Raw genomic sequence first — 12,342 nt, 5'->3', positions numbered from 1 at the left:
CCGCTGAGCTTGTCCCCCCCCCAATGCAGAGCCCTTTCTGTGTCTACTTTCCTTCCTCCATGGGGAGGAGAGGGCTCTCCTGGCCACCATCGTGGGGGAGGGAGGGGTGTTGGGGGGCCTGGGTGACCGCGACCCAGATTGCAGGGATCAGACAGTGGGATGGCCTGATCCACGTCCTGGGGTGGGATAGGGCTAAAGGGGACCCGTCAGTGCTTCGCGCTTAGGACTCAGCATTTAGTAGCCACCTACTGTTTACCAGGCACGCACTCTTTCCTCATCCGCCCTGAGCCGGTGTCAAGCCACCATTCTCCGTGTGCCTCAGGCCCGAGGTAGAGAGCACCATGGCCTGGATTGGCCTTGGTTTCCCCCATGTTGTGCAAGCGCTAGCGTGGCCTGGGGTCCAAGTCCATGGGCTTCTCCATCCTGGGGTTTCTGTGGGATTCCAGGTTACACATTGTCACACCCATCTTCTGGGTGGGAAGACAGGGAGAGGGACAGGTCCAGACAACTTGACATCCCCCACCCCACGCAGATGGAGTCTAGGAGCCGGGTTCCACAGGGCTGAGCCCCAGCCTGAGCCCCCCAGTCCTACCCTCCAACAATCACAGATAATTAAAAATAATCGTGGGATCTAAAAATCAATCAGCCTACATAAAATGATCGCACCCCAGGCCCAAGTGGCAGACCAGGCCGGGCGGAGGAGTCGGGGCGGGGAATACAAAGGTGGAAGGCAGGAGCCCCCAAGGCGCGCCCAGGGATGCTCCACGGGGGGCCTGGCTGCGGGGCCTTTTGCTTCCTTCTCCGGCTGGAGGATCACTGCTTTTTTTTTCTTTTTTCTTAATAACAAGCATGTGTGGCTTTTGTAACGAAGAAAGCGTCCATTTTGAAATAAAAGACGCCAGCCAGTGGCTTGGAGACTGAGCCCCCTCGGCTCTGCGGCCTCCGGACACCCAGGACTCCGCAGGGCCAGGGGCAGGGCCGCGGACCCGCGCAGGCAGCCCCCCCACCCCCGCCCGCCTCCTTCACGCTGGCCTGGACTTGGACTCCCTCGGGGAACAGGGATCTCGCTCCCCACAGAGGCTGCGCTCCTACCGGGAGACTGAACAAAAATTTGCCGGCATCCAGCGAGGGAGGAGGCCCCCTGGAACCCCTGAACCGGCGTCCCCCACCAGCGGCCTTTTAGTAATTAGTAAAATAGAATTGAGCCGGCTTCGGGGCAGGAGGGTGGCTCGGGCCCTGATCGATCTTGGGTCATTAGGCAAATTGCGGCGGGGGAGGGGTGGGCCGGATGGGGGCGGGGAGACCCCCGTTCTCGCTCCTACAGGGACCTTAGCCACCTCGGGGATGCTCTCAGTATCCGCCACCCCCCCCCCCCCCGGGGAAAATTGGAGATGGACTCTGGGACATCGCGTGTGCTGGCGCTGGGCTGCCCCCCGGCCGACGGCCACCCTCTCTGTGCCCAGTTCGGACCTTCTCCCCACCCGGAGAGCCCAGCCATGTCGCGGCTCCAACCACACCCCCCTCCCAAGCTCAAAACTCCGTCCACCTCCTCTCCTCTGGTTCTGGCTCAACATTCAGGCCACAAATTGGAGGGGGGTGTACCCAAGATTTTCCCTTGCAGAGGCTCCCCTAGATCCCTCCATGGTCCGCGGCTAATTTTGCGATTTGATTTGTCCCCACGGAAATGGAGGTCATCGTCCGCTGCGCACCCCTGTTTTTATTAGAGTAAGGTCTTAATAAATAGAGGCTATGAATATCCCCCTCCAGCCGCGCGCGAGCCTGACATCCGTGCCCGCCCCTAGTTCCAGTCCCGCAAACCTGCGGGCACCCCCAACTCCTGGCCGGCGCGCACCTGTAGGCCGGCACCCTCCCGCCGGACTTTGGCGCCTTCGTTCGGGCGGGGTCATTGGACTTCATTTAGATTTTGGGGGGAGGGTGCTGGGCTTTTCAGGCCTGGCCGGGGGTCCTGGAGGGGCTGTGCGCGCCGGCGTGGGGAGGTTCCAATTTCGGACATTGGGCGCGGGGACATTCCGAGGGCCGGCCCTGGGGCGCCACGACGCTGGGGCTGCGCCCCTGGCGGGCCGGACGTCCCGAGCTTCTCGCCCGCAGCCGGCGGCGCCCGAGGGCGCTGGCCCCCGGGGTGGATGCTCCCGCGGGCGTGTCAGGGACAGCTGCGCTCGATCGATCCCCGCGCCGGCCCGGCCCGCTGCCCCCGCCGCAGCAGCGGCTCCATCGAATCCTCATTGCTCCCGGGCCGCACCGCCCGCCGCGCTCTCGGCAAACATCGCTCTTGTTTGCGCGGGGGGGGGGGGCCCGAGCTGGGCGTTCGCGGGGCGCAGGGGCGTGTGTGTGTCCCTGGGGCCCCGGGTCCTCGTCCCCTCCCCTGCCGGCCGGGGACTTACACGAACACAGTTAGAGGAGGGACTCCCTCCCCCCACAGCATCCCACTATACTCTGGGGTGGGCGGTCGACCCGGACGCGGAGGAGCCGCAGGGCGCCCCGACCTCCGTCCCTGCCTCGGTTTCCCCATCTGGAGAGTGACCCGCAGGGGCTGAGGGATCCCAGGGCGCCTGAGGTCTGCCCGCTCTCTGCCCTCCGCCTCCACTTGCTTTCGCTTCCTCCGAGCGCAGCCTGCGCCGCGCGGGTCTCCAGTCCGGCCGGGGGGGGGGGGGGGGGACAGAGCCTGGGGCGCCTCCCTTGTAGATAGGGTAAGGCCCAGTTGGAGGGGGGGCCGGGAGACGAACGCGCCCCACCCGCCGTCAGGCCCCGACCCCGCTTCTCTCGGGTCTGTGGAGATCGCCCCTCCTTCTTCAGGAGCTAGAGAGGAGTCTGCGGGTCTGCCCAGCATTGAGCAGTCGGGGAAACTGAGGCCAGGCCCGCTGGACGCGGGTGGAGGCCTCCAGGAGGAAGAAGGAGGGGACAGGGAGGGCCGGGGAGCTCGAGGGCGCCCCACCGCCCCGCTGCGCGGACCGCTGGGGGCCCGGGCTCGGCAGGCGGAGGACTTCCCCGGCGCAACGAAACCCGCGTCGGGCGCGCGCGGCTCCAGAGAGGCCCACGCGCCACCCCCGCCGCCAAGCTCCGGGCCTCGGCCCCTAAGGGAGACCCCCGCCCCCTCGCAGCCCTCAGCGCCCTCCGGTTCTTCCCGGAAGGGAGGTTCCTTCAACAATTAAAAATGTAAATATGTATGTAGACTTAATCCACGACGCTCTCTGCCTTGCAGAAAGGGGTGCGCGGATCCCGGAGCCGGGGGCGCGCGGGGCGCGGCGGGTGGGTTGGCGGAGGCTGGGGGCTGGAGGGGGCTCAGGCCGGGCTGCGCCTAGGCCGCCCTCGGGACGCTTTCAGGAGTCGCCTTGTCTGGGGTCGCGGCGCTGGCTCTGCGGACGCCAGCAGGCCGTCTTAGACACCCCGGGAGTATGCGGCCTCAGGACCCCCCCACCCCGCCCCGGCTCCCCACGCGGAGGCCGGCAGGACCGGCCTGGGAGAGCGCCCAACTTCCAGACGCCGGAGGAGGCCCCAGCACGACGCCCCTCCTGCTCCAGGAGGGGGGGGCTCCGCCCCAGGTAACCCCGGGCGGCATCCGGCTGCGGAGCCTCGCCCTGACCTGGCGCCCCATTAACGCACCATTTATCTGAACACATGGCACCTTTCCGCTTGGCCAGGAAGTCAGGGGAGGCCAGGACTCCGCATCACCATCCCCGCAGGGCTGGCTGCCCCCAACACCCTTGCTGCCTCCCTGGGTGTTGGGGGATCCCTCTCAGAGGGATCCTGGGAAGTTGAGACTGGGGCCCCGGGGGGCACACCCACCAGGCAGAACCTATGAGTCCAAGCTGGTGGCGGGCAGCTGGGCCGCTCCCTGCTGAGCAGACCTGGCAGTGCAGACCCACCACCCACCCTGTGGATCTCCTGGGCTTGGGGAGGGGGCAGACTACAGGGCCCTCCTTCCTTCTGAGTAAGGGCTGGGGGGAGGGCAGCAGCCTTCCCAGCTGGAGGACTTGGATGCTGGGTTTTGTGGGGTGTGTAGGAGTCCCGTCAGGTAGGTGAGTCAAGGAACGAAAGCCCCCTTGGGATCTGGGGAAGAAGTGGCTGGAGCTGGGAGCTTGGCCTTACCCGTCCCCCGGTTCCTCACAGGCCAGGTTTCCTGCATTAAGGAAGTATTTGTTGAATGAGTCAATGAGATAAAGTGGGAGCAGAGTGGGGGCTGGTGTCGGACCGAGCCTTCAGTGCCAGCCAGGGGAGGCCAAGCAGAAGAGGGCCGGGAAGCCTTGAGAACAGCTCCTTCCACACTCGGCTGGCACAAATGGAGCTCATGATAGATGCGGTGGGGAGAGAATGAACCTGACCTCATGCCACGAGGGGGTGCGGTTGGGGGGGCGAACTGTTTACTCCTGAGCCCGGCAGGTGCGTCCCACTGAGGGGAGGAGGCCCTTCTCCCTTCAATCGCAGCTGCCGCGCTCCTTCCTGCCCAGGAGCTGGAGCGCGTCCCAGATTCCCCTGGGGAGTAACGCACCCGGCAGAGCCCCAGGTCCGCTGCCTGCCCCTTCCCCATTGTGACTTCTGCAGGCTGGGGGAGCTGGAGCTCTGCGGCAGCCACTCTAATTATACCCACTTTCCAGATGAGGAAACAGGAGCCTGGGGGTTCTGGGAACCGCCTGAGCCCCCCGCCAGCCATGACCCAGGCACAGTCTGCAGGACTGGGGGGCCCGGCTGCTGTCCCGGCTGGCCTTGTGGGTTCCAGCTACACAGAACATCCCTCTGACCTAGTCCTTTGGACAATCTCAGAGACCCCCATGCCCCACAAGTGTGGGGGGCAACAGCAAGAGACCAGAAGGGACAGCCCTCCCAACCTTGCGGGGGTCCCCTCTCCAGGACTGGGCTGCCCCCTGCCCGGATGAAGGTGGGGGGGGTCTGCGGAGGTCCTGGAGCCTCCCCTGCCCCTCACCAGCCAGTGACATGTGGAGGGACCCAGAAAGGCAAGGGTCAGCCTCCCCTCCCCTTTTCCTCCTGGAAAAGGCCACCCCCACCTCCCCCCGCCACACCGTGAACGCTGGAGCCCAATCCTTGGGGGAGCCCCAGGCGGCGGAGAAGCAGAGCTGGGCGGGGAGGCCGAGGGTGGCCTCAGTTTCTCCCACCGGTAGGGGAGGGGGAGCCTTGAGGCTCCTCCTGTTCCCTCCCTTGCCCCTCCCCTCCCCCACTCTGGCCTCCTCTCTGGCCTCCCCCCTTCTTCCTCGCCCTCCCCTCCCTCCGCGGCAGACAGCTGTAACTGTGGGGCCGCACACCTCCCTAACGAGCACCGGGGCCCCCCAGAGCCGTCCTGCGGCCTCCCTCTGTAATTGCCTCCGTAGTAAATCCCGCACTTCGGCGGCAGGAACGGGGAGGGGGCTTCCCTGTCTTCCTCCCCCTCACTTTTAAAAAACACAAACACAACACAACATTCTGTTATTATCGAACTTGCGGGGCCTCAGAGGCGTGAAGACAGGCCTCTCTCAGCAGCCTCTCCGGGGACCTGGCAGAGAGAACTTCCTCCAGCCCCCGCCCCCCTCACCCCTGCCCAGAGGGGAGAGACAGCAGGATTACCCGGTGGAGTGAGAAACTGGGGGCATCCTTCGGGCACAGGCCCGGCCGTCAGGAGGGTCCCGCGACGGGGGGGGGGGGGGGGGGGGAGGGGGGTGTGGTGGTCGCAGCACCTGCTGGAAGGAGAGGGGCTGGGAAGGGTCGAGGGTCCCTGGCGGACCCCTCGCTCGCCATCCAGTGGGAAAACCTCTCAGAGCAGGTGCCCCTCAGCTGCGCGGGACAACAGGGAAAATCGAAGACCGTCGGAGCCCAGGTGTGGAAGGAGAGGTGGGGTGCAGGTGGGTGTGCGTCGGCCGAGCCCTGGCCCCGCGGCCCCCCCCCCCGGCTGGCCAGGGGCTTCCTTCCCTCCCCCATCTCGTGCGTGGGGAGACTGAGTCCCACCTCGGCTGTTTTGTGGGGCCGCTGACCCCTAACCTTGGGGGTGCCATCCTCCTGCGGGTGCCGTGTTGCCCGGGGATGAAGGGCGCGTAGCCGAGCACCTTTTGGTTCCACAGCCTTCGCCCCTGCACAGTCCGGGGCACGTTGTGGGTCCCGGAGGAGCAGCCCTTACACGCATGCCTGACCGTCCAGAGGCTCCGTTTAGCTGTGAAATGGGCATAAACCACATGGCGTGAACCCGAGCGCACCTGCTGGATGATTAGAAAACGCCTGTGACAGGCAAGCCACCGAGCTGTGTCCTTGGCCCAGACCGAGGGAGCGAAACCAGGTGGGCGGTGAGGGCAGAGGGACCCAAAGGACCAGGGCCCGAGCCTGGGATACCAGCTGGGCCTGGGCGGTGGGCAGGGGCGGGGACAGGCAGAGGAGCTCCTCCTGCTGATGGCCTCTGAGCTATGCACTCAGAGTGTCATGCCTCAGTTTCCCCATCTGGAAAACGGGGATCACGTTGAACTGTTGTGAACCCTACAATTAGGCGCACGGACCCGGCCCTGGGGTATGCTAAGGGCTCACACGCCTTAGTCGTTCTGATGCAAACCTGGGTCTGAGTGTGGAAGGGTGTGCTGGGCCAGAAAGACGCAGCTCAGGAAAGAGGCTCCGAAGGGGGTGCTCCGAAGGGGGTGCTCGGGGAGTCTGCGGAGACAGCACCCCAAGTCGGCCCTGTGCTGACCCCACCCTGTCCCGTGAGGTCTCCTCTGCTCCCAGCACTGCGGGCTCTCCTCCAGTGGCCTGTGGTTTCTCTCCCCAGCCTGGGAGTCCCTGGACCAGGCTCCGAGGGTTTGGGGTGCCCCGGTGTCCCCCACATGGCGGGGGCATGTGCCTGGGAGGTCCGCTCAATTGCACCCGGGGCGCTGGGTCAGGGCCCATCCAGTTCACGAGGGCAGCTGACCACACAGCGTGAGAAAGCACAGGCTGCGGCAGTCCCTTTCCCCCCGGGACTCGGGAGGGCGGCTGGGCCAAGCCAGCCGGTTCCACAGCCGAGCGTCCTGGGCGGGCTGGTGCGTGGACTTCCCAGGCCTTCTCATCCTGCGTTTCCCTGAAGCGGCATCACCCTCCCCGCCACGGGTCAGCGTGTGGGCAGAGGCCCGTTGTGGACGGTCATTCATGCCACATCCCACGACCCAGCTCTGGGTTCAGGACAGGGGAAGGGCCGCTGCCCTGCCATCTTCCTGCTGCTCCCAGCAACCTGCTCCGGGCCCCTTTGTCTCCGCGGGTGTTTTCACTGAAGGCGTCCAGTGCCCGTAGCCCGAGCTCTCAAACCCGGTCATCTGGAGTCCAGACCGGCTTCTGTCCTGGTTCTCTACTACGTGCATTTGCTGGGTTCCTGGGCTCGTTCTCACAACTGCTCTGGGTGGCATCGCCCTGTCCACACCAGGGAGGGTTCAGCAAGCGTCCTTCTCGGCCTGCTTGGGGTCCGGAGAGTTGAGGTGGAGACACAGAGAGGTGAGGGAGCCTGAGAAACAAAGGAGACGAGACATGGGGAGACAAATTAGTCCACTAAACCCACATCGGGTGGCGTTAAACCCTTGCCACAGGTGGAGACAAGTTAGTCCACTAAACCCACATCGGGTGGCGTTAAACCCTTGCCACAGGTGGAGACAAGTTAGTCCACTAAACCCACATCGGGTGGTGTTAAACCCTTGCCACAGGTGGAGACAAGTTAGTCCACTAAACCCACATCGGGTGGTGTTAAACCCTTGCCACAGGTGGGCCACGGCATTGGCTCTGAGCTTCCCGGCGGGCAAAGCAAAAAGAGAAACACTTGCAAATGCGTACATTTCCATGGCCAATCACACTTTCGTAGCCTTCAGAAGGCACGGTCATGGTCCTGGGTGGTGAGCAGAAGGCTAGCATGGTCCCCGAGATCTTCGACTGATGGCATCGTAGTGTCCTGTATAAAGAAAGCCCTCCTGTAGCCACTCAAGTACGGCAAAGGTGATAGGTATCTCTCTCATGGTCGTGTGTCGTGTGTCGTGGTAGGGTTCTTCCCAGCGGAATCTCTCTTGCTGGCCTTGCAGAGGTAAGCTGCCGTGGTATTCGGGGTCTGGAGGGAGCCACACGGTGGGAGACGGCTGGCGCGTCCCCGTGACCGAGAGCACCCCACTCCCAGACAACAGCCCGGAAGGAAACGGCGACTTCAATCCTACAGCCACGGGAGCTGAACACCGCCGGCCACGATGTGAGCGTGGACAAGGCCCTGGAGCTCTGGAAAGGGTTTCCGCTGGACTGGCACCTGACTGCGGATGGTGAGCCAAGCAGAGGAGCCCCAGACCATGCCCAGACCACCGACATCTGGAAACTAAGCCACGATAGGTGCGTGTGGCTTGACGCCGGGAGAGGCGTGTGTGTTTCTTACGCAGCAGGCGCTAGCGAGCACATGGGCCCGGCTCTTGCTGGCTGCGTGTGGTCTGCCGGTGGCCCAGCCAAGGCCTCCTGCTCCTCAGTCAATCACACAGATGTTCTTTATGGACTCCTACATTCAGTGAGTGCCTACTGCGTGCTGGGCTCTGCACCAAGCTTTTGACCTGGGTCTTCTCGGCTCACTCCTCTCCAGCTGCAGGAAGCTGGGATGTCTATCGTGCTGATTATCCAGATGGAGAGACTGAGGCGGAGGTTTCAAGGAGCCTTCCCAGAGCACAGAGAGTAAGTGGGGCGGGGACTCGTGTGGCTCCCGAGCCCCCAGCAGCCCTCCCCTGGAGGTTTGGGTCATGTCTGCATCTCAGCAGACAATTGGCCAGCTTCCCCTGACGCAGGGGCTCTCAGAGTAAGAACCCTACCTGCTGAATCAGTGCGCCTCCGTGGGGGGTATGTCCAGGTGTGGGGGACTGGCTGTATGGCCTTCTGTGAGCCGTCCAGGGGATCCCCACATGCTTACATTTGAGAACCACGGAGAGAGCACATTCTGCTCTGTCATGCCTCAGGACCTTTGCACAGGCTGCTCCTTCCAGAGGAAGGCTGAGCTCCTCACTGTCCCTCTTAGCAGAGGCCACTTGCCCTGATCCTCTGGGTCCCGTTTGCCATCACCACCTCAGGGAAGCCCTCTGGCTCCCCTAGTCAACCAGCCCTTCGCTGTTTTATGATCTCAGCCTTCCGTGTTTCTCCTACAGTGGTCTTATCGCGACTTGTGCTGCTGTACTTTTGTCCCGGCAGTATTTTGCTCAGCACCCTTCACTCCCACCAGTCTGTGAGCCCCAAGGGGACAGAGGCTGGGGTATGCACAAGTGGTGGCAGTGGCCCCGATGAATGGCACCCGGCCTGGTATGTGGTAGCGTGTGTCGTCACCAGGTGACGCACAGTGAGAGGACGGACGGACAGACGGACGGGCCTCCCTACCTCCCTGCCTCTCAGTCTCCGGGAGAGAAAGGAAGGCCCGTTTCAAACCACCTGAAATGTATCTCAGCCTGGAGCCGCTGGCAACACCAGCTCCCCCCGCGGGGCGGATCGACCCACCGAGGGCAGCGAGTGTCTGGCTTTGTGCAGGAGGAGGTGGGGGGCTCGCGGAGGGCGGGGGCTGCGCCCACCCGCTCGGCGGCGCCCACGCCCCCCCACTCTCTGCAGGGTCTGGCGCTGGGGGCTGGGGGGCTGGTGTGCGGCTTGCACAGCAGCCAGGCTGGAAAAGCCCTCTCGACACACAAAAGCAGGAAAGGCACATTAAGCCCATTATCAATATTTTGCCTGGAAAAAATACAAAAAGCATTTTCTTCTCTGAAAAATTAATATCCTGGAAGGGGGGAGGCTGGGTTTGATGTCTGGTGAACGGAGGGAGGGTGACGCTTTGGTCCCCCCCGAGCGGGTGCCTGGGTCTGTCTGTGCAGCCCTTCCCCCTGGCGACCCCCGCCCACTCCTCATCCTCATGGCTGAGCCCGGCCGCAAGCCTGGCCCTCCGTGCACCTCCTTCCTCCCCTGGAGCGGGGAGCCCTCCCGGCTCTTCCCAAGTGGGCCACGTTCTTCATCTCTGTCCAGGCGGCTGCTGTTCCCTCGTCCCCCGCCTGCCCCAGGAGACTCTTACCCCACCTGCAGAGCCCAGACCCACGGCCCTTCCTCTGTGTACCTTCCCCTCCCCTCCCAGATGGGGCCCCTGCTGCCCGTCCCACCCCAACCCCTGCGCCGTCACTCCCCTCCAGGGACCCCCCCCCCCCCAGCCTGGGGCTTCCGAGAGCCGGGCCAGAGCTGGGGCTCTGGGACCATGGCATTGCCCCCCTCTGCCCCGCAGGGTGGGTCAGTCCTTGGACCCTCGTGGGTGACAGTGCTGCCCCACCAGAGGCCTTCTTCCCTCCCCGCCTCCCCCTGCCCAGGAGGCCCTCGGGCCTGGAGAGAAGGTTCTGGAATCTGGCCGCATTCTTCTCCAGTCTAGTTTCCCCTTTTGTAACAGAAGGTTGGGATCCAATTCGACATTTTGGAAACATCATGCCCTTGTGCCTTCGGCCGGCCCGGGCCCGAGCCCCTTCCCCGTGTAGACTTTGCAGGGCTGGCCACGCGGAGGAAAATCGCCGCCCACACCCGGAGACTCCGTTCACAAAGAGCGTTGATCTGGGCTGCTCCGGCATCCTCCCCAGCTCCTGGGGACGAGGCAGTGTTTGGACTTCAGTGAGGACACTGAGGCCCAGGAGGACCCTGCGGACCCCGCAGGGAGCAGTGGGGTCTATCCAAGGGACAACTGAGGCAGGGGGTCCTGTTGTGGACTCCCTGACCAACGGGGACCCCTCCAGAGCGCCGGAAGGAGCGGGAAGCTGTTCTTGGTGCTGAAGCCAGAATCAGAGGCTCCGGGCCTGGATGTTGGAGGTTCTCCCTCTCGCCACGGGACTCAGACTGCATGGCCACCTCCCTGGGCAGGCGGGACGGCCCAGTGCAGTCACTTGGGGCCTGTCTGCAGTCCAGGTCATGCCTACTGCATGCCGAGGGGCTCCCTCCAGCCCTGCACGCAGGCTCGTCCCACCCCATCCCTACGGCTTCTGTGCCCTCACCGGATCCTGCCCGGCCCCTCGCACCGGCTCAGCCCTGGCCCCACAGGGCTGGGGATCCCTGAGACGATCTCTCCCTCTCCCCCAGCTGGGCAAACAGAGGGGGGTCTCTGCATCTGGACATTACCATGGGACCCACACAGCCCCCGGGCCCTCTGTGTACTCCTGTCCCCCACCTCCAACCTCACGCTTTGGAGGAGCTAGAGCCGGGGCTCCAGTCATCTGGGAGGACTTCCTGAGAGAAGTGGCCCCGCCGGAACCTAGACAGGGAGCAAGGGGGACTGATTTACCTTCCACCCCCCACCCCCCACCCTTGAGCTGAGCTGGGAAGCCTGAGGAGGGGGCAGCGTCTCATCCGCACTGGGGAGGAAAGAGCGGAGCTCGTTAGAGGAGGGACGTAGCGCGCAGCTCCGGCGGGGGCGGGGGGGGGGAGGCACCGACGGGAGAGAATATTTTATCGAGGCGGCTGCGATCTCTCTTCCAAGGCCAGTGGCCTCTCAGATATTGAGTATCCCTGTCGATGCCGGTAGCTGTAAGTGGAGGGAAAAAATCGCTTAATGGGCTGCTTGAGCCTCACTCAGGTGGGTGGGTGCCGGGAGGCTGAGAAAAGAAGGTGGCGCTGGGCGCTTGTGGGGCCTCTGCTCCCCCTCCCCGGGCTTGGGGGCTCAGGGAGGGGGCTCCAGACGGCTGTAGCCTCCGTTTGGTTTCATCCTCTGCGAGATTGCTCCAAGGATCCTCGCTGCGCCTGCTGTGCACACAGGGCACAGGGGAGCTCACAGACTGCGGGGGCAGAGCTTACAGCACGACCCACAATAACAGGGGCTAAGGGTGGGGCTGGGGGCCGGAGAGGTGGGGGGGGGTTCCCTAAGAAGTCAACCTTTGCCCTGAAATCCGCAGGTGGAGCAGGCGTTAATTAAGTGAAGAGAAGTGGAAACAGCATTCTAGGTGGTGGCAACAGCATGTGCAAAGGCCCAGCGGTTGGAGGAGCTCGGGGTTAAGAGGGGCTGCACTATTGAGAGGGAGGGGCTGCCAGGACAGGGGTGAGTTACTATTATTTCCTAGTGAAAACAAGCACTGTTTTCAGGAGAAGCAGATGATCACATCCCTGACAGAGGGGAACTGAGCTGTAGCTATGAGCTGTCCCTGCCTCCTTCCCGCCCAAAGATGTTGAACTAGGAGGAGCGGAGGCCAGTGGTCAGGGGTCTCAGGGGACAGGAGAGCCTCCGACAGGGTCACCCAAAGCCAAGATGGGTTGATGACCGGCCTTCCCTTTCACCGTCAGGAAAGCCGAATCACAAAATAGGGATCTGCACCTTTGGTTACATCTTCTGTTTTTGAGCAAGTGATCGGTGCACGGGGGACAAAATGTAAACCA

This window comes from Mustela lutreola, chromosome 2 (genome assembly GCF_030435805.1).
Source record: "Mustela lutreola isolate mMusLut2 chromosome 2, mMusLut2.pri, whole genome shotgun sequence".
Lineage (NCBI taxonomy): Eukaryota > Metazoa > Chordata > Mammalia > Carnivora > Mustelidae > Mustela > Mustela lutreola.
This window is presented reverse-complemented; position numbering follows the sequence as displayed.